General features: G+C 51.5%; 1 protein-coding gene across 1 annotated transcript in view; it reads right to left on the reverse strand.

Moving 5' to 3' along the window:
- SRC (SRC proto-oncogene, non-receptor tyrosine kinase) overlaps nucleotides 1–24,135 on the reverse strand; it is a 50,354-nt gene that overhangs the window by 24,736 nt on the left and 1,483 nt on the right. Inside the window, exon 2 of the mRNA XM_080814449.1 lies at nucleotides 8,200–8,268. The gene's annotated coding sequence lies outside the window, so the exon portion shown is untranslated. The remainder of the gene's footprint in view (nucleotides 1–8,199; nucleotides 8,269–24,135) is intronic.

Genomic DNA, 24,135 nt, shown 5'->3' on the forward strand with positions numbered 1-24,135 from the left:
TTTAGGAATTGTTTTTTAATGAGACACACACACAGACACACACACACTGAAGAGCTTCCCATGACTCCCTTCTGGACGAGGCCCAAACTGCTCTCCGGGGTCCACCAGGCCCTGCACAGTTGGTGCTATTGTGGTCTCCCATGGCCACTCCGCTGGGGGGCACCACACTCTCCCTTACCTCCTGACCTGGCGTGACCCCTCCCCAGGCACACAGACCCTCACAACATCCAGAAGTATGTGGGCAATAAACTGCTGCTCACTCCCAGCACACCCGCCCCTTCCTCCCCTACTCTGAAGAGCATCACCTCCACTTCCTCTAAGGGCAGAGGGAGGCCAGGGTATTAGGACTTGAGAGTGAGGAATCCAGTCAGGCCTGGGTTCAAATCCTGCCTCCACTGTTTACTAGCGAAATCTTGGGCAAGTCACTTTGCATCTCAACTTCCATATCTTTAAAATGGGGATGATAGAAAAAAAAATAATAAATAAAATAAAATGGGGATGATAGTACACCTAACATCAGAGACTCAAACGAGAGAGGCCATGTACCAGGCACAGAACAAGTGCTCAAGAAACAGCTCACAGTGGTGTTTGCTGTCATTAGTAACCTGGCAGGGAATAAGAGGAGATAGGTGTTAGGTGTCAAGGCCTTGAATGCCAAGCATAGAGCTGAGAACTTTACATGAGGTTGATCCTCAACTGTCTTGACAGCACAAGGAAGTAGGGACTGTAACTGTGCCCACTTAACAGATGGAACCACGGTTCAGAGAAGCCAAACCTTTCCTGAGGCCACACAGCAAGTGAGTGTACCAGGGCTGGGATGCTCGAGGTCTAGGAGAGTGGCATCAGAAGGCACCTCTGGGGGACCCCCCACCATGCAGATAGCCCCCACTGCCAGGTGCACCCACCACTCCACCAGCTCCACCTCCCCTACACAGAAGCAACACAGGGCTCAGAGGCCAACCTCTGACATCACTGACCGTAACTCTGGACCTTCCAGGAAAACAGAAGCATCACAGAACTACAGGCTTGGAGCTAGAATGCCAGGTTCAAGTCCAGCTTGCCAATTTCTAGCCAGGCAGCCCCAAGGGGGCCTCAGTTTACCCCTTCCCAAAAATGGGAATCAGTGTAATTGTTCCCACATAACTAGTCTTATTGTAAGAAAACATAGAGGTGGGGCGCCTGGGTGGCTCAGTGGGTTAAAGCCTCTGCCTGTGGCTCAGGCCATGATCCCAGGGTCCTGGGATCAAGCCCCGCAACAGGCTCTCTGCTCAGCGGGGAGCCTGCTTCCACCACTCTCTCTGCCTGCCTCTCTGCCTACTTGTGATCTCTTTCTCTGTCAAATAAATAAATAAAATCTTAAAAAAAAAAAAAGGAAAACATAGAGGTAATACTTATAGAGGGCTTAGCAGATAGGAAGTGCTCCATAACTATTAGCTACCATCATCATTACTGCGCAAGACCTTTTTTAGATCCTTGCTCTTTTTTTTTTTAAAGGTTTTATTTACATATTTATTTGAGAGAGAGAACACGCACGTGAGCGAGAGGAGGAGCAGAGGGAGAGGGACAAGCAGACTCCACACTGAGCATGGAGCCCCAGATGCGGCTCAATCTTACAAACCTGAGATCAGGACCTGGGCCAAAAGTAAGAGTCAGACGCTCAACTGACTGAGCCACCCAGGCACCCCAGATCCTTGCTCTTTTGTAATCACTCTTACAATGAGGCAAAGGCTTCCCAGATTTCCTACTACGTGCCAAGTTCAGTGCACAGCCGTGGAGAGACTATCTGTTGGGGTTCATTAGGAGCCCAGGCCTAGAAAAGCCACTTCACAGGGGAAAAGTCCAAGAAAGACGAGCATGCCCACTAGTTGACCTTGCTCTGAGACCCTTGCCAATCCAATGAGCTAAGAATAAGAAATGGAAGTAATAAAACGAAATTAGAAAAGAGAAGACAAGGAACATCATTTGCAGATGTTATCAGCACAGACCTGGGAAATCCAAGAGAATCCGCTGCAAAACTATGAAGCAAAGAGCAAATTAAGTAAAGTGGAAGGAAATTAAAAGTTAACACCCCCAAATCAACAATGTATCTATACACCAGCAGCAATCAGAAAATAAAAGCAAGGTAGTCTTGATTTTGGCTCAGGTCATGATCTCAGGGTCATGAAATCAAGCCCGCATCAGGGCATCAGGCTCTGTGCTCAGCGCGGAGTCTGCTCTGCTTGAGGATTCTCCACACACACCCCCACCATCTCCCACGGCCCCTCTCTCACCTCACACTCATGCGCTCACTCTCTCTCAAATAAATTAACAAATCAGATCTCTTTTAAAAAAAGAAAAGAAAATCAAAGAAAGCTTAGCATTATGAAAATATCGATTCGTCCTAAATTAATCTCACAGTTGAATGTGATCCCAATAAAAACCCCAACAGGATTTTTTTCTAATCTAGGTATATCGATTTTAAAGTTACAACTAAAAGTAAATGTACATGAGTAGCCAGAAAAATCCTAAAAAGAGTAATGGGGAAACAGCCCGACCAGGTAGTGAAAATTACTGTAATTAAAACTGTGTTGGGGCATCTGGGTGGCTCAGTCGTTAAGTATCTGCCTTCAGCTCAGGTCATGATCCCAGGGTCCTGGGATAGAGCCCCACATTGGGCTCCCTGCTCAGTGGGAAGCCTGCTTCTCCTTCTCCCACTCCCCCTGCTTGTGTTCCCTCTCTCACCATCTCTCTCTCTCTCTCTCTCTCTCTCTCTGTCAAATAAATAAATAAAATTTTTAAAAAAGCTCTGTCATATCAGCACAAAAACAGGAAAACCAATGCAACAGAATAGAGGGGGGTCCAAAAATTGCCCAAAACATACAGGGATTTAACACATAATGAAAGTGCCATTTCATGCCGGTGCAAAAAAAGGTAGATTATTTTTAAGATCGAGCTGAGATCAATGACCTGCCATTGGGAAACAAAGATGGGTTTTAAACCTACTCTATATGTCTATAAATTCCAGATCAATCAGATTTAAAACACACAAAAATAAAACCAAAAAGCTTAAAAAGGGGAGCAGAGAATAAATTTTCTAATCTCAAAATCAGGAAAACATTTCTTAACACAGGACAAAACCTAAAAATCATTCTTAAAATGATAAATCTTATATTTTTTTTAAAGATTTTATTTACTTATTCCACAGAGAGAGAGATCACAAGTAGGCAGAGAAGCAGGCAGAGAGAGGGGGAAGCAGGCTCCCTGCCGAGCAGAGAGCCCGATGCGGGGCTCGATCCCAGGACCCTGAGATCATGACCTGAGCCGAAGGCAGAGGCTTAAACCACTGAGCCACCCAGGCGCCCCAAAATGATAAATCTATCTACATAAAAATCTAAAATGTCTGCGGGGCTCAATAAATATAAACAAATTTAAAAGGCAAGCAACAAACTAAGAAAAATATTTGTAACTCATATGAGAGACAAGGGTTATCCCCTTTACATATAATGAACTCCCACAAAATAAGAAAAATAATTATAGACAGTCTATAGCAAACGAAATGGCTCTTCAACATATGACAAGACACTCACCTCACTTATAAGATTATGCAGATTAAAAGTACACAATTTCCCCCAACCACAGCAGAATACACATTCTTCTCAAGGGCAAATGGCACATGGAACATTCTCTGGGACAGACCATATTCTAAGTCATTAAATCAGCCTCAATAAATTCAAAAGGGGTGAAATCATAAAAAGTGTGTTTCCAACCACAATATGATGAATTAAGAAATCAATAACAGAAATTACAAATATGTAAAAATTAACACACTCCTCAATAACCAATGAATCAAAGAAATCATCAAAACAATAGAAAATGCTTTGAGGTGAATGAAGATGAAGACACAACATATCAAAATGTATGGGATGTAGTAAAAGTAGAACTTAAAGGTTAACTTATAGCTGTAAACGCCTATATTAAAAAAGAAGAAAGAAAAAATAAATAAATGAAAAAGAGGAAAGATTGCAAACCAATAATCTAACTTTCCACCTTCACACAATAGCAAAAGAAAAGCAAATTAACCCTAAAGCAAGTAAAAGGAGGGAAACAAAGATTAGGGCAGAAATTAAGGGCATAATTTGCAACAACGTGGATGGAACTAGAAGGTATTATGCTTAGCGAAATAAGTTAATCGGAGAACGACAACTATCATATGATCTCCCTGATATGAGGAAGTGGAGATGCAACGTGGGGGGTTGGGGCGTAGGAAAAGAATAAATGAAACAAGATGGGATCGGGAGGGAGACAAACCATAAGAGACTCTTAATCTCACAAAACAAACTGAGGGTTGGTGGGGGGTGGCTAGGGAGAGGGTGATGGGGTTATGGACATTGGGGAGGATATGTGCTATGGTGAGTGCTATGAAGTGTGTAAACCTGGCAATTCAAAGACCTGTACCCCTGGTGCTAATAATACATTATATGTTTATTAAAAAACAAAAAAATTATTTTACAAAAAAAGAAAACAAAAAAAAGAAATTAAGGGCATAGAAAATAAAAAAAACAACAGAGAAAATCAACAAAACTAAAGGTTGGTTCTTTAAAAAGATCGACAAAATTGACAAACCTTCAGCTTCACTGAACAAGAAAATCAGAGAGAAGACTCAAATTACTAAAATCAAGAATGAAAGAGAGAACAATACTATAAACCTTATGGAAATAAAGAAAGTTATAAGGGCATGCTATAACTACTCCAACAAATAAGATAACTCAGATGAAAGGGACAAACTCCCAAAAAAACACAAACTACCAAAAGTAAGAAGAAATATGAAATCTGAATAAAGCTAAAACAAGTAAAGAGATTGAATGAATAATCTTAAAACATCTTACAAATAAAGACCCAGGCCCAGATGGCTTCACTGGTGAGTTCTACCAAACATTTAAAGAAGAATTAATATACCAAGTCTTTACTAGGAACAGCACTCTAATACCAAAACCAGACAAAGACATCATTTTAAAAAAAGGGGGGGGAGACAACTACAGACTGCTATCTCTTATGAATATAAGATACAAAAGTCTTTTAACAAAATATTAGAAAACTGGATTCAACAACACATAAAAAGAATTATACATCATGACCAGAATACAATGTTGGTTTAAATTCCTAAAAACTGATTAATGTAATATACCATACCAAATAGAATAAAGGACAAAAAACAAATAACAAAAAAAACAAATAACAAACAAAAAACAAATAATCTCAATAGATGCAGAAAAGGTATTTAAAAAAATCCAACACTCTTTCATGATAAAAACACTGAACAAATTCCCTGGAATTTCCTGAATCTGATTAAGGGCATTTGTGAAAAACTCTCTCTAACATCATACTTAAAAGTGAATCGCTGAATGCCTTCCCCCTAAGATCAGGAATAACATAAGGATGTCCACTCCTACAACTTCTCTTTAACACTGTACTATAGGTTCCAGGCAGGGTAATAGAGAAGAAGATGAAATAAAAGGCAACCAGATTGGAAAGGAAAAAATAAACCTATCTCTGTTTGCAGATGACATGATCTTGTATACAGAAATTCCTAAGGATTCCTATAAAAAATTATCAGAATAAACAAGTTCAGCAAGGTTGCCAGGTATAAGATCAATATATAACAAATAAATTATATTTCTAAACACTAGCAATGAATAATCCAAAAATAAAATTAAGAGAACAATCTACAATATCAAAGGAACACTTAGGAGTAAGAGTAACCAAAGAAGTACAAAATTTACACTCTAAAAAACTTCAAAAACTGTTGAAAGAAATTAAAGAAAATCTAAATAAGTGGAAAGACATCCCATGTTCATGGACTAGAAGACTAAACACAGCTACAGTGGCAATATTCTCCAAATTCATCTACAGACTCAACATAATCCCTATCAAAATCCCAGCTACCTTCTTGGCAAAAATTGACAAACTGATCCTAAAATTCATATGGAAGGTCAAGGGACCCAGAATAGCAAAAACAATCTTGAAAAAGAGAAACAAAGCTTGAGGGCTCATTCCTCTCAATTTCAAAACTTGGGGAAAAGCTCCAGTAATCAAGACAGCATGGGGACACCAGGCTGACTCAGATGGCAAAGCACACAACTCTTGATCTCTCATGGTGTGTTAGGGCCCCACGTTGGGGATAGAGATTACAATCAATCAGTCAATCAATCAATCAATAACACCATGGTACTAGCATGAAGACAGATGTATAAATCCATGGGAGAGAATTGAGGGACAGAAATAAACCCTCACATTTACAGGCAATTGAGTTTTGGCAAGAGTGCCGACACCACACAACAGAGAAAATACAGTCTTTTTCAACAAATGCTGCAGGAAACACAGGATACGCACATGCAAAATGTGGAAGCTGGATACCTTCCTCAAGCCTAACACCAAAAATTAACTCAAAATGGATCATGAGCCTAAATACACAAAGTAAAGCTGAAAAAAATCTTATAAGAAAATCTATGTATACGTTTCATGGCCTTGGTTTCCTAGATATGATACCTGAGCATTAACAACAAAAGAAAAAAATGGATAAACTGGATGCCACCGAAATTAAAAACCTTTGTGTCCAAAGGACACCATCAAGGAGGTAAAAAGAATTCACAGAATGGGAGAAAATACTTGCAAATCTTATCTGTGATAAGGGATCTATACCTAGGATATATAAAGAACACTTACAACTCAACAACAAAAAGACACATGACATAATTTTTAAAAATGGGCAAAGGATTTGAATAGACATTTCTCCAAAGGGGAACTACAAATGGCCAATAACTGTATAAAAGATGTTCAACATTATTAGTCATAAAAGAGATGCAAATCAAAACCACAATGAGTTACCCCTTCACACCCACTAGGAAGGCTATAATTAAAAAGATAACTGGAAGTTGTTGGAAACGTGGCTGATGGGAATGTACAGTGGTGTTGCTGCTTTGGAAAACAGCCTGGTATTTCCTCAAAAGATTAAACATAGAGTTACCATTATGATTCAGAAGGTCTGCTCTAGGTATGTACCCAAGAGAAAAGAAAACATTCACATAAAAACTTGTACGTGAATATTTATAACATCATTATTCATAATAGCCAAAAAATGGAAACCACCATATGTGCAGCAGCTGACGAATGGACAAATAAAATGTGGCCACTATATCCAGACAATGGAATATTATTTGGCAAGAAAAAAGAATGAAGTACTGATAACATGCTATGACACGGACGAACCTTGAAAACATGATGCTAAGTGAAAGAAGCTAGACACAAAAGACCACATTTATAGAAAAGGTCCAGAATCGGCAAATCTATAGAAACAGAAAGATTGGTTGTTGCCTGGAGCTAGAGGAGGAACATCTGAGGGGGAGTGGGGAGTGACTAATGGAAACACAGCTTCTTTCTGGGGTGATGAAAATGTTCTAAAATTGATTGTGGTGATAGTTACACAACTCTGTGAGTCTACCAAAAACCATTAAATAGTACATTTTAAATGGCTGAATTGTTTGATATGTGAATTATAACTCAGTAAAGCTGTGATATTTAAAAACAAAACACTACAGCACAGGGCCACTGTTCAACTATTAGATTGGCAAAGACCCCAAAATTCTACAGCAACCCACAATGGTGAGAGGGAGGAGAGACCGGGGGATGGGGGTGGGCATCCACACAACCCACCGGAAGGACCATCTAACAATCGCCATCAAAATGACTGCATACACCCTCTCACCCCGCATTTTGGGATCAATCCTCAAGGAATCGTCCCACATGGATACTAAGTGTATGACTGAGGGTCTCCATCACCAAACTGTCTATAAGAAGAAGATACTGGAAACAACCAAAGTATTCTTCACGAATTAAATAAAGCACGGTCTCCATCTACACAATGAAGACTAAGCAACCATATAAAAGAAAGCAGCACCCAACAATCCCCAACATACGCTGTCAAGAAAAAAGTTATACCGCAGGCTACGTGTGTGTATGTGTGTGTTACACGTTTATTCATGCCTCTCCATCTCCCTGGAAGGACACACCAGAACCCCTCCCAATGGTTGTCTCTGGCAAGGAGACCTGGGTCCAAGAAAGGCTTTTCCCTGTCTTCCTTTGTACTTTGAATTTTTTTTTTTTTTTACTCTGTGTGTGTGTGTGCGCTTTTTCTTTTCCTTTTAGGAAAAAACACAGGCTTACCTGGTCTCAAATCCTGGTGAGCTCTCTCTCATAGCTGGCAATGTCCCCTCGCTTCTCTGAGCTTGTGTTCTGCAAAGAGAGGATAATCGTTATCAGCCTTCAAGGTTGTCGTGGAGGGGCAAATAAGACAGCCCGTGCACAGGGCTCTCTGCTGTGCCTGGTGCCCATTCAGGGCATGGTCCTTATTGTTTATTAATAGGTCACCCTCTACACCAAGGTGGATGGTACCAGGTGGCAGTAGGGGGCCTCGGACCACATGTGCAGAGCACTGGCCATCCTCTCAGACTGGGAGAAGCCGGGAAAGGCTTGCTAGGAGAGGCAGCATTTGAGAAGCACTTCAAGAATGAGAAGGAGTTCCACAAGCAGAGATGGCTGGAGACAATGCTCCTGGCAAAGGGAGCCATGCACTCAAAGACCTGGAGATAGGAAAGCCCTGGGTATTCACTCAATTGCATTTTTGTTGGTTCCTTCCACTAAGCTTAGCTGAGCATCTGCTAGATGCCGACCACTGTGGTGGGAAAGACAGGCAAAAGCGAAGGGGCTAAACCAGCCAAGGGAGGAATTATACTGATGGGGACAAGGAGGGACTGGGGCAGAACCGCACATCCTACTGCTCAAAGAGCAGACCAGGAAAAGGAGGCTCAGAGAGGGACAGGGGTGGCCTAAGATCACACAGCAGGATCTCAACTTCTGAAAAGACCTCCACCCTCTCCCTCACCCCACAGGCCTGGAGAAGAAAAAGCCCACAGGGGTCCTCCTGATGTGCACCCCTCAGAAGGTGGACAGATACCATCTAAACTGGGGGGCCCACGAAAAGGAGAGACAGTTGGTTCTCAGATGACAACAACGGCCAGTTGATGAGCAGAGAGACTCCTGTGTGTCAGATATCATACTAAGAATGGCATTTTGAGCATGAAGCCCAATGAGCCCACGGCAGCCCTGTGTGGCCAGCCGTTTTGCAGATGAGAAAACTGAGGCGTACGGAGGTCATGGTGCTTGCCGAAGGTCACAGAGCCCATAAGACGCAGCAACCGCAAGTGGACTTGAACCGTCTGAGTTCTGTGACCTCATGTCCCAAGGACCCATCTCCAAGGGAGCCAACAACAGGACCAGTATCAGTGGCCACAACCCCTCTCAGAAGCACCCAAGCTGGGAGCTCTTCAGCCACTCCAGGAATGTCTCCTGATAACAGCGACCCAAGGAGGGGTGGGGAAGCATGGGTGGTGGAGGCTGTATCAGGAATGTGTTGGGGTGGAGGGGGTGGAGGTGGGGGGGAGGTAAACAGCCCATCGGCAGCCATCAGTCCTGTCTCTAGAGAGAGGGACTGAAAGGCACTATCAGGCACCTACCCGAGCCAGGCGGGCTGCTGTATAGGGTAAAGGGGGCCCTCCACCGCGGCCCACAGGTGGACCCTGGATAAATTAACCAAAGCCTCCTTCAGTACCAGGGAGATGCCCATGGTCATCCCCAGGCAGCTGCAAAGGCAAATGAGCTAACTGACACAGAGCCCAGAGCGCACAGGCCACACTTCATAAAAGGGGACGTCACTGTTGGGAACGTGATCACTTCCATTATTGCTTAGTTCCCTGGGTCTCATCAGGACCCAGCTACACGGGGGCGATCAGCCCTGTCTTGCAGAGGAGGGGACAGAGGGAGGCTCAGAGAAGCCAAGTCAGGTGCCCCGGCCACCATCCAAGATAGAAGTGGGCCCTTTGGGGATCCTGGGTCTCCGGGCCCTAGGCCGCCGTCAGTCCTTCTGTCCAAGGCTACTGGTCCCAGCTGGCCTCCGGCAGGGAGTCCGTGCACTGGGGACTAAGCAGGGCTCCATGGCCAGTCCACTGTCCATACGGGGAAATGGGAGGCCAGGACAGGGGGAGTGGCTGATGTATGGAGTGGCCACATATGGAGTGAACGTGGGACCCTTCGGAACCTCCGAGGCCAGGTCCCCAACTGAACCCCCGTCCCTCCTCACAACAGCCCTGCGGGGAAGGTGCTACCAGCACCACCCTGTCCACGGAGGAGGCCGGAGGAACGTGGCAAGGGTGTCAGTCCAACACTCCCATTTCACAGATGGGGGCTGCGTCCTGTTCCAGCCTCCCCTCTGGCCTCCCACACTTGAACAGAAGCTCCCTGAGGACAGGGGTCTTCACCTGAGTCCTTCTTTCCTTTCACGCTCGCAAAAGAATTACCTATCAAACAGGGGTGTGTTCCCACAGGTGGTTTGGAATATGGAAAGGACTCTGGCTCCAGACTGGGGGGATACGAACAATGACAGTAGGAAAAGCTAGTACTTATTTAGGATCTACTGTGTACCGTTCTCATTATCCCATTTATAAAATAGGAAACAGACACATACCAATTAAACGATGGGACTAAAATCTCTTAGCAGCTCACTGCCAAGTCCCTCCATCTCCGAGCTTCTGCCTACAGGGAAGGCCCGAGGAAGGAGCCTTGGCTGCGCTCTTCTTGGTAGGGTCTAGGGCCCCCCTGGCTCCCTCAGCAGATCTCAGTGCCATTGGCTGATCCCGTGCAGGCTGGAGGGGTGGAATGGGGCATGCTGATGGCCACATTCCCCTCCCCCATCCTCCCAACTAAGGTTCACACTATCCCTTCAAATGTTCCCAAAAGCCCTGAACTGAGCCATGGCCACACTCATATCACACGTGAGGACGTAAAATCTCCAGGAAGCCGCCAAGCCAGGAAGTGGAAACCCAGAAGCCAACACAGATCCAGGCAATACCAAAACCCATCCTGCCTCCACAGGACCTATAAGGAGGCATGGGAAGGGCAATCTAGAAGGGTTGGCACAGCATGTGCAAATATCCTGAGGCAGGAAGGCCAGATGTACAGGGGGTTATCGCATGAGAGGTCTGGACTGTGTGGGTCCCAGCTTAACTGGGTCACTGCTGGTGTCTGGGCCAGGCTTGAAGAGGTCTGAAGCAGGCCCTGAGAGGGATAGTCTGGCAATTTAGACCAGAAAGGCCTGAAAAACTGAGAGGGGAGGCCATGAAAGTTTTCTCAGGCCCCTGAGGGTGTGTAATGGGGCAGGGTAAGGTTAGTGAATCTTCATCCCACAGTGATCCTATCAGAGTACAGTAACCTCCAGCTCCAGCAGGCTGGAGGGACAAGAAGGGTCCTAAACCATGGTGGACTTCCCAGAGGAGGGGACATCACAGCTGAGGTCCAAAGGCTGGGCAGTGTGTGAAAAGAGGCAGGGGAAGTATGATCCAGGCAGAAGGGCCTGCTTGGGTAAAGGCCTAAAGGTGGGGTCATTAAGAGAAAGGAAGGGAGCCAGTATGTAGCTTCAGTCTCCCCAGCAGCAAAATGGGCAAAAAGACAGGCACACAGTGGGTGGCTCCAGTGTTCCCATGCCCACTTCCCACCATCCCCCATATCAAAGGCCCAAGAGATCAGTCACCGGAAAGCCGCTGCTGGGTCCTCCTGCCCATGGGAGCAACTTGGGGCTGGTGAGGTTCCCCCCAACCCTACTCTGACTTCTACCCCAGAGCCTAGGCTGGGTAGCCAGGCCAGCGGGTGAGCAGGGCGGCCCACAGGCCAGGAGGTCACGGCCCCATGCTAGGGAGCCTCTGTGAGACGTCCCCCTTCACAGACCTGCTTGGGGCAGGGGGCGCCCAGACCGGGGTCACAGAGCCAAGCGAGTCAGGCCCCTGACCGAGGGTGTGGGCACGGGGAGGGTGAAAGGCTTCAGTCAGAATCACTGTGTGATCTCAGGCAAGTCACACCCCATCTTGGGGCCTGGTGTCTGGACCTGGACAGACGCCCTGGCGTGCCAAGGCTTCCTTAGCAGATACCACTCCCAACCCCACCGCCACCCCCGTGCCACTGAGGCTTCATGTTTTGTTCTCTCCGGGCCTCTCCAAGGTCAACCCTCCCGGGCTGCCGACTGCCCCACCCCGGCTGGCGGACGGGCCTTGGGGGGACAACTGCCAGCCAGGGGCTCACAGTGTTCATGACTCCCTGCCAGCAGCTCTGCTTCTCTGCTCCGGGAACACAGAGTGCCCCCTCCTCGCTGCCCACACCCAGGCAGGAACTCCACAAGGGACACGAGTGGGCAGGAGCACCTGGTGGCCTGGTCCCCTCCACACAGTCAGCCCTGAGCTCCACCCCCTCCCCCAACCGCGAGGCCCACACACAGGTGGCCCCCCGGATGCATAGCTTTGGGACGTCCAGCTCTCCCTTTACTTAACCCATGAAATGATGCCTCTGCCAGACCCGAGGAGGGAAGCCTCTGAGCCTGAGGCTGGGGATGATGATCAGCAAGATGGGCCTTAAAGCTTCTACTTGCGGCTCGCAGGATGGAGGCCCGCAGGATGGAGGCCCGAGGCTTTCTCCCTCCTCCCTACCCCTCGGCCCTACCCTCAACTCGTAACCATGTAACCACCATTGTCTGGCCTTCAGGCTTGGCATGTGCAGCCCCCTCCCCCAGGGCTTCCCCACCCTTCACAAACTCCAGTACAAGGAGGGAGGGATGGGGGGAAGGAGGGAGGAAGAGACAGGGGGAGGGAGGGAAGGATGGATGGGTCCCACCCAGGGCCTGGAACAATGAAGAAGTACAGGCCTCAGTCCTGGGTCTGTCCCACCCCACAGCCTACACCCCAACCAGCCCCATCTCCTGCCACCACCTGAGGGGTCCCTGTGGCCAGGCTTCTGACCTCCCTGACCTACACAGGGCAGTAGGCAAGCCAGAGACAACTCCAGGTCCCCAGCCCCACCCAGCACGGGCCCAGGCACAGAACGGGGCCCAGGCACAGAACGGGGACCAGGGGATGTTTGCCGAGTGAGCAAGGAGTGAGGGAAGGGGGAGCCAGGGACCATCCATGGGCCAGAGCTGCTGCAACATGTCTGGTCCCATGCTCGTGGAGCAGACATGCTCGGGGCTGGCAGGCCTCAAACCGGCTCCGCCAGTGCAGCCGGGGCGGAGCGGGGGCTGCAGGCTCGGGCTGGCACCAGCTTAGGGGTGCAGGAGTGCTGCTGGGGACAGGATCCGCAGCCCAGGGAAGGCAAAGGCTAAGTGGACCCTGGAGCTCCCATTAACCCCAGCCCCACAGAGACAGAACCATTCCAGCTCCTGCCGCTCTCGGGTTTCTTCCTGGGCAGGAAGGGGACTTCTTTCCAGACTCCAGGCCCTGCCCCGCCCTGCAGAGGGCAGGATCCCTTCCCGCTAGGACCTGCCTCCACCTGTCCACAGCCTAGAAGCCCTAGAGGGATGGGCAAGGCCGGGAAGTGAGTGGTGCAGGAACGGGCCGAGGCAGCAGGCCACCTGGTGTAAAACCCCACTCTGTCCCTAGCTGCTTCGTGGCCAGCTTCCCCAGGAACCAGGGGAAGCCTCAATCCTCTGGTGCGGAGTCACCTAGAAGACACCACCAGGCAACCGCAGGTCTGCCCCAAAGCCCCGCGCTGTGGGTGGACATAGCCGGAGGCCAGACGTACACACATGTCCTTACTCCCCACAGAAACAACAACAATAAAACCACCTGCTGATTACTTCATGTTTACTATATGCCTGCCAGCGGGCCTGGCACTTGACACGCCTCGCTTTGTCTGGTCCTCTCATCACCGCTAGGAGCTAGGGACCCCCAGCAGAGGAAACCAAGGTCCAGGTCATGTGGCCAGGGAGAGCCCAGGCTCCTGACCCCACGCCTGAGGTCGCACTGAGCAGCTTCCCTCTCCCCAAGGTAGTTCAGGGCAGGAAAGGAATCTCGGGTACCCCCAGAAATCTGGAGCTGGAACTGGGGAGGCAGGATCCATAGTCCCCAGATCCACAGATCCACTGAGTCCTGAGAGGGCAAGCGCCAACCCTGCCTGGCTGTGTAACTCAGGCAGTAGGTATATCACTTTGAGCCTTCGGTTTTCTTATCTGTAAAATGGGCAGGGTCCTGACCATTTCACCTCATGTATAGGAACAGGACGGCTCAGTCCAGCCCTCAGGACAAGGTGAAGGAGGCACTAGAAATGTGTGCCTCCAGATGGGCTGGGGAGAGGAAACGATCATAAACCAGAAACCACAGTGGTCTGTGACGGGGACTCGGGCCCTCATCACCAGCAGCCCAAGAGAGGAGAGATGATTCCCCCTACCCCCATGCAACCCAGTTCCGAGTCCTGTCGGTCCCACCCCCAAACACATCCTGAAGCCACTTCCTCTCACCATGGCCACCCCCCTAGTCCTGGCCCAGCCTCCTCCTCCAAGCTGGCCAACGGGGGGGGGGGGGGGGGGGGGGGGAGGCAGAGAGCCTTTCTGGAATGTCAGTCTTAACCCCCGCTCCCGCTTCACAGCCCCAACAACACAAAGGACAAAGTCCTCACAGGGACCTCCCAAGGCCTACGGAGGCCTCTCCCAGGCCCACCCCCTTCCGATCTGCTCACTCTGGCCGCTGTTTCCCCTTCCCCTGAGAACCCGGGGCACACGCTCACTCGGGTCTTTGCCCCTGCTGCTCCCTCCGCCCAGAGCACGCGGTCCCCAGACCCGTCCATACCTCCCTCCTTCACTTGCTTCAGGTGCTTTACTCAGACGTCCACGGGCTCAGAGGGCCTTTCCTGGCCACCTGTTTAAATGGCAACACACCCAACCAGCTCTGCCCTCTCTCTCTGAGTCTCGTTTCAAAAGCTACCTCCTCACACTCTTGACCTCCCCCAGTCCAGGCGAAGACCTTCAACTTCTCCTTCCTAGCACAGCCCACAGCTCTGATGACACAACTCATGGGGAGAACGCACAGCTGAGGGGAACAGGGACCACTCCTGTCTCACAGCTGAATGTCTACAGCACGTGGAACGGGCAAAATAGTCACCAGCTGGGATGTCTGGCTACCACCCGGCCAGAGTGGACACTAGCCGAAAGCACAGGACCTAGCATGGGGTGGATACCTGGTAATTACTGAATGGGTGGACGGATGGACGGATGAACAGATGGATGGATGGACAGATGGATGGGTGGGTGGATGGATGGACGGATAGATGGATGGACGGACGGACAGACGGATGGATGGATGGATGGACGGATGGACAGACAGATGGATAGGTGGATGGATGGATGGATGGCTAAGTGAACAGGGCGCACACAGGGGACTTGGGACTTGCCAAGGATGCCCAGGGCCCTGAGAAGGTGGCCCAGAGAAGGGACGGATCCGCCCGAGCTCACCAGCCAGGCTCTGGCCTCTGCAGCTGTACCCAGCCCGGCCTTTCCTCCTGCACAGCCCGACTTTCATTTCCCATCTTCTCTGTCTGAGAAAGCTCCTTCCCCCGGGGGAACTGAATGAGGAGGAGGGGCGGGTGGCCTGAAGAGGGGGGCTCCCAGGCTCCATCTGTCCCACCACAAAGGGGCTTTGTCTTCAGTGCCTCTGCTGAGCCCAGGCAGACCAGAAGCCACCCCTCAGCCGCCCAAGCAGGTCCCACCACCCTGGTTGGCCCAGCCAACAGCTCGAAAGCCAGACCCCAGGGGTGGGCATAGTGCTGGGCGCAGCCCTCTGAAATCTCATTCAGCCCTAGGAGACTCTAGGGTGACCCCCATTTTGCAGATGGGGAAACCGAGGCTCAGAATGGCAAAGATACTTGGCCAAGGTCTCCCGGGCCACAGAGAACAAAGCTGGGTTTCAAACCGATGCCCATCTGGCACCAGAATCTTCAGCCATGGTTCTCAAACTACCTCATCTGGAGTACAAACCGTCTGGGTTCAAGAGGATGGAGGGACCTTTCTGGAGGCAGAAATGGACAACCATGCCTAGCCCTGCACCCAAGCGGTGAGACCTTTGCCCTGGCAAGGTTTACCAATAAGGCAGGGAGGCTGGGCCCTGAACCCAGAGCCCTTGCCCCATGCCCAGCCCATGTCTCAGGCACCTTCAGAATCGTCCAGCCAGGCCCCAACACGTCTCCACTACTTCCTGCCAGGCAGGCTTCCGCAGGGAGAGGATGTCCAGGCAGGCAGAGCAGGGGCTGAGGACCCCACCCCTCACCTTGCTGCTCCCCCATTAATCCCAGACCTGCCATTTGTCTGGCCGGTGCCCACCTTCTCTCCAGGGCCACCTCACCAAAGCCACAATGCCAAATGAATCAGTCGTGCCCAGCAGCCTCTCCTCAGGCCCAGGGACAGCATGGAGACTCCCCGAGCAGGTGCTCAGGGCTCTCCATGGATGGGCACCAACACCTCTCAAGTCAAAACCCTAACACTTCTTGGGGTTCCAACAAGAGGAGCTGCTCATCCCACACCTTCAGGCCTTGGTTCAAGCTCTATCTCCCCACAGAGAACTATCCCATCCTTTCAGGTATGTTATGCACCGCTTCCTCCAGGAAGTCCTCCCTGGTCTGCTCCCTCCAAGGCCCCAAACCAGCCTCTACCTTCTGCCCCAGATAGGGGTTCTTGATCCCTATCTGGAACCCCAGCCTCCCTGGACTACCTTCACTTGGCAACAGTAACTGAGCACTGAAGAGCCGGGTCTGACCCTCTCTATGTATTCCCTTCACACCTTCAGCAGGAAGCCTCAGCAAAGCCTGGCAAGGTATTGAGGTCTTGCCTGGTTAGTCTAGTCACCTTCTAACTACCTTGTACATGAGCTGACATTCCCCACCTTCCCAGGCCGTGCCTGCACCCACCAGATGAGTTCCTCCCTCCAGATCTTCGCCCAGGCTCTCCCCTCTTTCTGGCATGCCCTCACCACTTTTTCCCTTGTGAGCGCCTGCTCATCCTTTAAGACTAAAGGTGGCACCTCCTCTAGGAAGCCCTCCTGGCCTTGTAATGGGCTGCCACAGTTCCTACAGTGCCCACCCTGTGGTAGGGCAATGATCAGGGTCATGTCCGCCTCCACCGGAGTACAGGCTGGTCCCAGGGTGCAACCTTTGGGGTCTCCAGACCCCAGCACAAGGCCCAGACACCAGCAGCGGGTTATCAAGAGTCCAGCTGCCAACTTCCTACCCAGAGAACCCAGGGACAGAGGCCAGGAACAACTCCCAGAGACGGTAATGAGCCCTATTTTGCCATGCTTCCCACAGATCTAAGGTATGGGCGGAGTGGTGGTGGGGGGTGCCTTCTGCAAATGGCCAACTGGTAACCAAGCCCACGTCGTTTCTAAAACTAGGGCACAGGAGAGAAACGGGAACAGCAGAATTGTCCCCAAATAGAACTGTGGCTCATCTGGTTCCAGGGCCTTCGGGAACACCTGGCAGGGAGGGGGGTGGGGAGCACAGGTGGCTGCTCCCAAGGCTCTGAAAGGAAATCTGAAGTTTGGAGGGCAGGAAGGTCAATGTCACCACAGTCACTGCTGACACCCTGCCCCCTCCCCTCGGGGTCAGTCCAAATCCTGGAAGATGGCAGTCCACTCCCACTTACCCTCCCCTAACTGCAGGGTGTTCCCTAAACTGTCCTAACTCTGAGCCTTTGCTCACATGGGTCCTCTGCCTGGAATGCTGTTCCCCCTTCTTACCAATTAGAGTCCTGCCCATGGTCATAACCATAACCACTAGCTGGGGCCTTTCTCTAAGCCTGGCGTGGGCAGAAATCTGGAAGAAAATGAGCTTATCCAGTCCTCCCAGCAGCCCAGTGAAGAAAGACGCCTGCCCCCATGTCACTGATGAAAAACTGAGGCTCAGTAAGAGAAGCCACTTGTCCAGGGCACACGGCAGAGGCGGCAGGTGGACCAGCTGACATGGTGGGACCCTGGTGCCGGTAGCCGCAGGGCCCCCGGAAGGCCTGGCCGAGCCTGGTTCAGCCTCCTAGGCGGGCCCAGCCTTGAGAATTTGGCATAATTCAGGGACAGAGTGCACGGGGAACAGCCCCCACTAGACTAGACCGGAGCACTCACCTCCCGCAACCCGCACCCTAGGGTGGCTGCTGACTAAGAAACCACACTGGTTTGACGTGACAGAACTATCTCCCCCACGATAGGCACAAACCCACTGCACAGATGAGAAAACTGAGTCCTGGGAGGAGACAGTTTCCCCATCTGGAAAGTGGAATCTGCCCTCAGGAACCTGTGACATCCCTCTATGGCCGGTTGGATGCTATTTCCTTTCTCTGAGTCTCAGTTTTCCTATCTGGAGCACCTGACTGTCAACCCGTTCCTCTTCAAGTCGATACGAATGATAAGAAAACAGCAGCTAAACTTTGTTGGGGGTGTATGACGTGCTGGCTTTGCTGACAGCATTGCACACCTCACTTGATCCCCAGAACAAGCCCACGATGTAGGTCATTAGGCCCATTTTTCAGGTAGGGAAGCTGACACACAGAGAGGTAAACTGACTCACTACAGTCACACAGCTTGTGGATGACAGCAGTCAGAGGTAGAGGAGAAGCCCTGGGGTTGGGGGCTGGTAGCTTCCCAAAGCAGTCTCCTGGCCTCGCCACCCCGAGAGGAATGCCAGGGAGGGGCTGTAGGAGAGTCAGGGGTCAGAAAGGAGGCAGAGGAGGGCTTGGCCTGGATGAGGTGGGGTTGGCCTGTAGAGTTCACGGGGTCCTGGGTGCAAATTTGTGAACTGTGTGACCTTGGGCAAGTCTCTTTGCTTGTCTGAGCCTCCGTCAGGTGAGAAGGGGCCAGAACGGCGGCCCTGCGGGATGCTGGGAGGACAAGACCCAGGGCCCAACCATGTACTGAAGACGCCAGTGACTTCTGAAGGAACCCCGGGGGCCGGTCACCGTTCCCTCAGGATCACAGCTGCATCTCATTCTCCACTCAGAAGGAGTGGGAACATGGGCACAACCTGTCCCTCAGTCCTAGAAGGAACCCTCCCCACTCTGCCAGCCTTGCAGGCCATGTGACCTCGGACAAATCACTTAATCTCTCTGCACCTCCAAATCCTTTCATGGGGCTCTGAGAGAGGGGCTCCCACCTCTGGAGATGGTGTGTTCAAGGGGTGGGTGTGGGGTTAGTCCCATCCATGCAAGCAGAGAGACCAGCCGGGGTGACCCTGACTTGGGGCCTCAGTTTCCCCATCTGCCAAATGAAGAGGATTACGACGGTTCTGCCTCCCTCCTGGCCCTGCCGGGGATGCTCAGAGGGGGCTGTGGCAAGCGCTTAGTAAACTGTCAAGGGCGGTACCCAGAGCCATGGTTCCCGCTGAGGCAAAAAGAACCCCATGACTTGCCATCTAGGGCAGAATGTGTCAGCACCGTGAGGGAAGGCAGAGAAGAGGCAGCAGAGTGCAGAGCAGGAACGAACGGACTCAGGTTGGGGCACAGAGGGTGGTCACTAAGAACTTTCCAGAAGCAGAGGTATCTTAGCCACTTAGACAAGTATTGAGAGGGACGGCCACTGGGCAGTGGGCCCACGGAGGCCAGGCACAGAGGCTGGACAGACACACTGGGAGACAGCCAAGCACTCTGAAAGGCTAAAGTGCCACCTGAGTACAAGGGAAATGGGGGTGCAGCTGCAGGTGGGTGAGTCACAGGTGGGCAGAGGCAGGAGCCAGGCTCAGGGAGGCCGGATGACGCTGGTCATTTCCAATCCACCCGGTCACCAAAAAAGTCTGTTTCTCATTAACCTTCCCCTCGGCCACGTCCCATGGGACAAGCCTGCCACAGGCACAAGCATCCAGTGGGAGCCCTGGGGATTCCCCAATCAATTGGCCTGCAATTCCCATCCAGAATTCCCGCCCTGTCAGGGAATTGCCTTCATAAGCACAGGCACTCAGAACCATGAAGCGCTTGCTGTGTGCGGACTCAGCCAAAGCAGCCATACATTAGCCCAGCTGACCCTCACACCACCTTGTCGAAGCTGGCCCTGGCACTGTCATCCCCGTGTCACAGACAGGGACACTAAGGCCCCAAGCAGTTGTTTTCCAACAATCCTACCCAGCAAACGCAGAGTCAATATTTGAACCCAGAACCAATGGGGTCCAAAAGTCTTTTGCTATGTCCACTCCCTCTATGCCACGAGTATCCACCGAGTACCCATGAGATCAATCCATGGACCTGGGAACTCCTGCAAGATCCAGTACTCGGGATCTGAATGGAGATCCATCAGCCAGAACCAGAAGCCCAGAAAGTCAGGACCACCTGCTCCCAGCAACACACCAACCCTATACCTGGGAAAGACTTCGGCAAGCTGGGTACCCACTCAGTGGGAATCAGATGTTACAAATCACCCAGAAGCCAGAAGTCTGGGCTGTGCTGGGAGACAGTGGCCCCAGCCCTTTTCCCCTCTGAGCCTCAGTTTCCTTTCCTGTGTAATGGGAACAAAAGTTCTGCCCACCCCACGCTGGGGCAAAGGATAGAATGGGCCACCTTGCTGTGACCTGGCTGGACAGGGCATGACATGAGGACACCCACATCAGATGGAGTAAAAGGCAGGCCAAGGGAAGGTAATCAGGCCTGAACAGGCGGGCTGAGTTTCCAGACACCATCACCACCCTGACCTTCACCCCCGGCACCAGGAGTCAGCCTGTGCCGGCCTCGAAGCCCAGCGGCTCTGGGAACCCAGAGGACTCCGTCAGGCCTGCCCTGGAGGACCCCCCACCTAGGATCCCCACCACACAGCCTCAGTGAGGGAAAAGTCCTCACCACACAGAGCAGGAAACTGAGGACCAGGGTAGGAGACACCCCTCATTTTATTTTGGAATCCCCTGGGTGGTTCTGTTGGGAGGAGAGGGACTGAGGCCCAGGTTAGAAGGATGTCCCTTGCTCAAGGTCCTATAGCAGGGAGTCGGGGAACAGGGGTTTGGCTTCTGGCCGTGGGCTCTGGGATCCTCCCCATTCATCTACCCCTTGACTCGGCCCCACCCAGGCTGTCCCGTGGGAAGGGGCAGGCTGGCTGAGTCGGGAGAGGCCTGGATCAAAAGACAGGAGACAGGCCTTTTTCTCCCAGCTTGGATAATATGTCCTGGGTCTTTCTGGCCTCAATTCCCCCATCTGTGAAAAGAGAAGGTCAGAACAGACCAGGCATGACAAACCCATGGCGTGTGTACAACATGCTCAAGTCATCTGCCAATAGCAGACATTACAAATCCCTCACAGTACTCCTTCCCGGGAAGCCAAGACTGGGCCTCAGAAGCCTTCTCAACACAGCAGCGGAGGCCTGGGCCATCCTAAGACTCAATACTATCTGAGCCCCCACAAGGGAGGGGAGGGAGAAAGATGTCCCATTTACTGAGCATCCAGTAGATTTGAGGCATCGGGAGAAATTAGCAGATTCCATCTTCACAGGGGAGGTGTGCCGAGGCCGAGGCTCTTCTGGACAAACAGTGGGAACGGGGCCTTGACCACCAGGGAAGGAAGCATGCACTGGGCCTGCTTTTCACCGAATTGTGACGCAGGGCCAGCCCCCAGGTAAAGGCAGATACAATCTCCTCCCACTCTCCCTTTGGCCTTATCAAGGGTAAGCCCCAGGCCCACTTTGTAGCTTCAGAAACTGAGTCACAGGAAGGGGCTGTCCACTGCCAGAGGAGGAAGGACTTGAGTCGGGTCTGGGTCTTCCCCACCCCTATTCATCTAGTCAATGTGTGCTAAATGCCTTATTTCAGTCCCCTTGGGGCATCCTAGAAGCCATGACTCATATTATCCCACTTCACAGATGAGGAAACTGAGGCGCCCCAGAGGAAGTACCCGCACCCCCATCCCTGCCCTGCCCAGTGGCTTGAGTGGAAACCAGAGTGGTCTGCTGTGGAGATAAGAGGGTAAGAGCGGTGGGGGGGCAGGAGCAAAGGGCTGTAGGGATCCAAAGGGACAGAGAGGTGTGGGAGCCACACGACCCAGGCAGAAAGTGGCTTCTCCACTCTGGGTCTTAGTATTTATATCTAGAAAATGGATCGATCTCACCTAAGGCAGGCTTTTCGAGAAGCTGCATGGAGGTAGACCAGTAGTGCTCTCCCCAGCTGAGCCTCCTTGCACAGCAAGGGCAGAGCAGGACTCAAATCCCCCAGCACACCGGAGGCTTTCCCAGGCCATTCCCGCCCAGACCAGCACCTTCAGACTCCACGAGCTCATCTGCTTAAAGCCTTCACCACACAGACAACGAGGCCAGACCCACTGGGCCCACTGAGCCACCCAGTAGGACACCACTCAAGGCAGGTCCCCCTCCCTAAGCACCTGCTGGCCCCATGCACTGGGGCTGTACAGCCCTCCTTTAACTGTCAGCTGATAGGGAGATATTTATTGTCTCCATTTGCAAGACGAAGAAAGTAAGTCTCAGAAAGTTACAGCGAATGACCCAAAGATATGCGACAAGTACAGACAGTCAGAATTCAAACACAGACCCGTTTGACTCCTGAGCAGCCCTTATCATACCTCTGGTCTCCAGCTGCCTGCTTCCCACCTCACTGCTAGCCTCCGGCCGCCCTGCATGCACCGCCCCAACAGCTGGCTGCCCCCCTCTCCTGCCTTCCTGCCAGTGAACTCCTACTCCACTTTCAAAGCCCAGACTCAAATGCCTCCTCCTCTTGACTCCTGATCTAGGCCCCCACAGAATGCTTGGAGTCCAGCCCACAGATCTATTCCTACCAGGTGCCTTGAACAGCTCCATACCCACCGCCTCCAGCATGGGGCTGTTCACACAGGGGACACCGATTAGCCCCTTGTGTGAAGATGAAGGCCAAACTCCTCCCCAAGGCCCACACAGCCCCATATCGTCCAGGCCTGCTGATAACAACCCCCATAACACCCCCCACTTCACCTTTCACCCACTTTGCTTAATTCTCCACACTCTTGGACTCAGAGGCCCTCCCATTGTTTCTCCATAACAAGACACACTCCCCCACCTCAGGGCCTTTGCACATGCAGTTCCCGCTGGTTGGCAAGCCCTTCCCCTAGCTCCAGGCCTGGCCAGCTCCTACATACTTCCTTCTAGATTCCTCCGCACCCCACGCCTCTCTCTCTATGCCCTTATCGCATCTATGATTATATATTAATTTATTTGGCAACTTGTTTGCTACTTGGCTCACACTCTAGACTCAAATATCTGAGAGGCCGGGGACCTGTTCACAACTCCGCAGCAAGGACCTACCCAGACTGACCACACACCACAACCGCAGAGGCCCTGGGAAGTGTCTGAATAGAAGGGAAGAAAGAGCACCCTCCCTCCTTCTTTGTTGAGCAAACTTCTTGCTCTCCCTGAGCACCACCTCCTGGAAGCCTCCCTACTGATGCCTCCTACAACTCCCACTACTAACCCCATCACCACACTGCTCAGCCTGAGTTAGAAGCTCCTGGTACACAGCAGAAGCTCATACAGGGTCGTGGATATTTGCATATAAGCAGGTTTGGGAAAATGGGGTCAACTGAGGACCAGGGGTTTGGGGTGGGGGGGTTGTTGTCAGCAGGTCACTAAACCATGTACTCTCTGGTTCCTGGGGCTTAGGGGAGCCAGACATCCCACCCACCCACCAGGTCACAATCAGGGAAGAAGCCAAAGCAGGCACAGTGCTGTGAGCTGGAGAGAGTTCGTGCTCCAGGAAGAGGCTGGGGAGAGGAGGCAGAGCCAGGGAGCCTTCCTGGAAGAGGGGGGCCTGAAATAAAGCTTTCAAGAGCAAGAACAGAGAAGCAGCTCAGAGAGGAGAGGGCAACGCTGGCAGGGACACCTTCAGGATAAAAGCCCAGGGGCCACCCAGGAGGGCCTAGGCAGGCAGTCAGCTGAGAGAGGTGACACATTGTAAATCACTTCCCTGTGTGGAAAGACCACATCACCAAGGCACACCACATCACCACTCCACCAAAAGGGCCTCACGGCTTCCATGCAATCACTCATCCATCAGGACAGTCTTTTCCAACACTGTTGTGGGCCCGGCCCCAGACTGGGAAAGCCCTGCTCCCCCAACACTGGAGAGGGGTACAAGGACAGCCAGACTGGGGTCTCTGAAGCTCTGGGGTCAAATTGCGTGAGCTTGGTCAACTCACCTCCCCTCTCTGAGCCTCAGTTTCTCCATTCGGCCTATTTTATACTTAACAAGACTGGGGCCTGAGGAAGCAGTGAGCGGCTTGAGGCCACACAGCTGCTGGCCGGC

This window comes from Martes martes (assembly GCF_963455335.1).
Source record: "Martes martes genome assembly, chromosome: 9".
NCBI classification, from domain to species: domain Eukaryota; kingdom Metazoa; phylum Chordata; class Mammalia; order Carnivora; family Mustelidae; genus Martes; species Martes martes.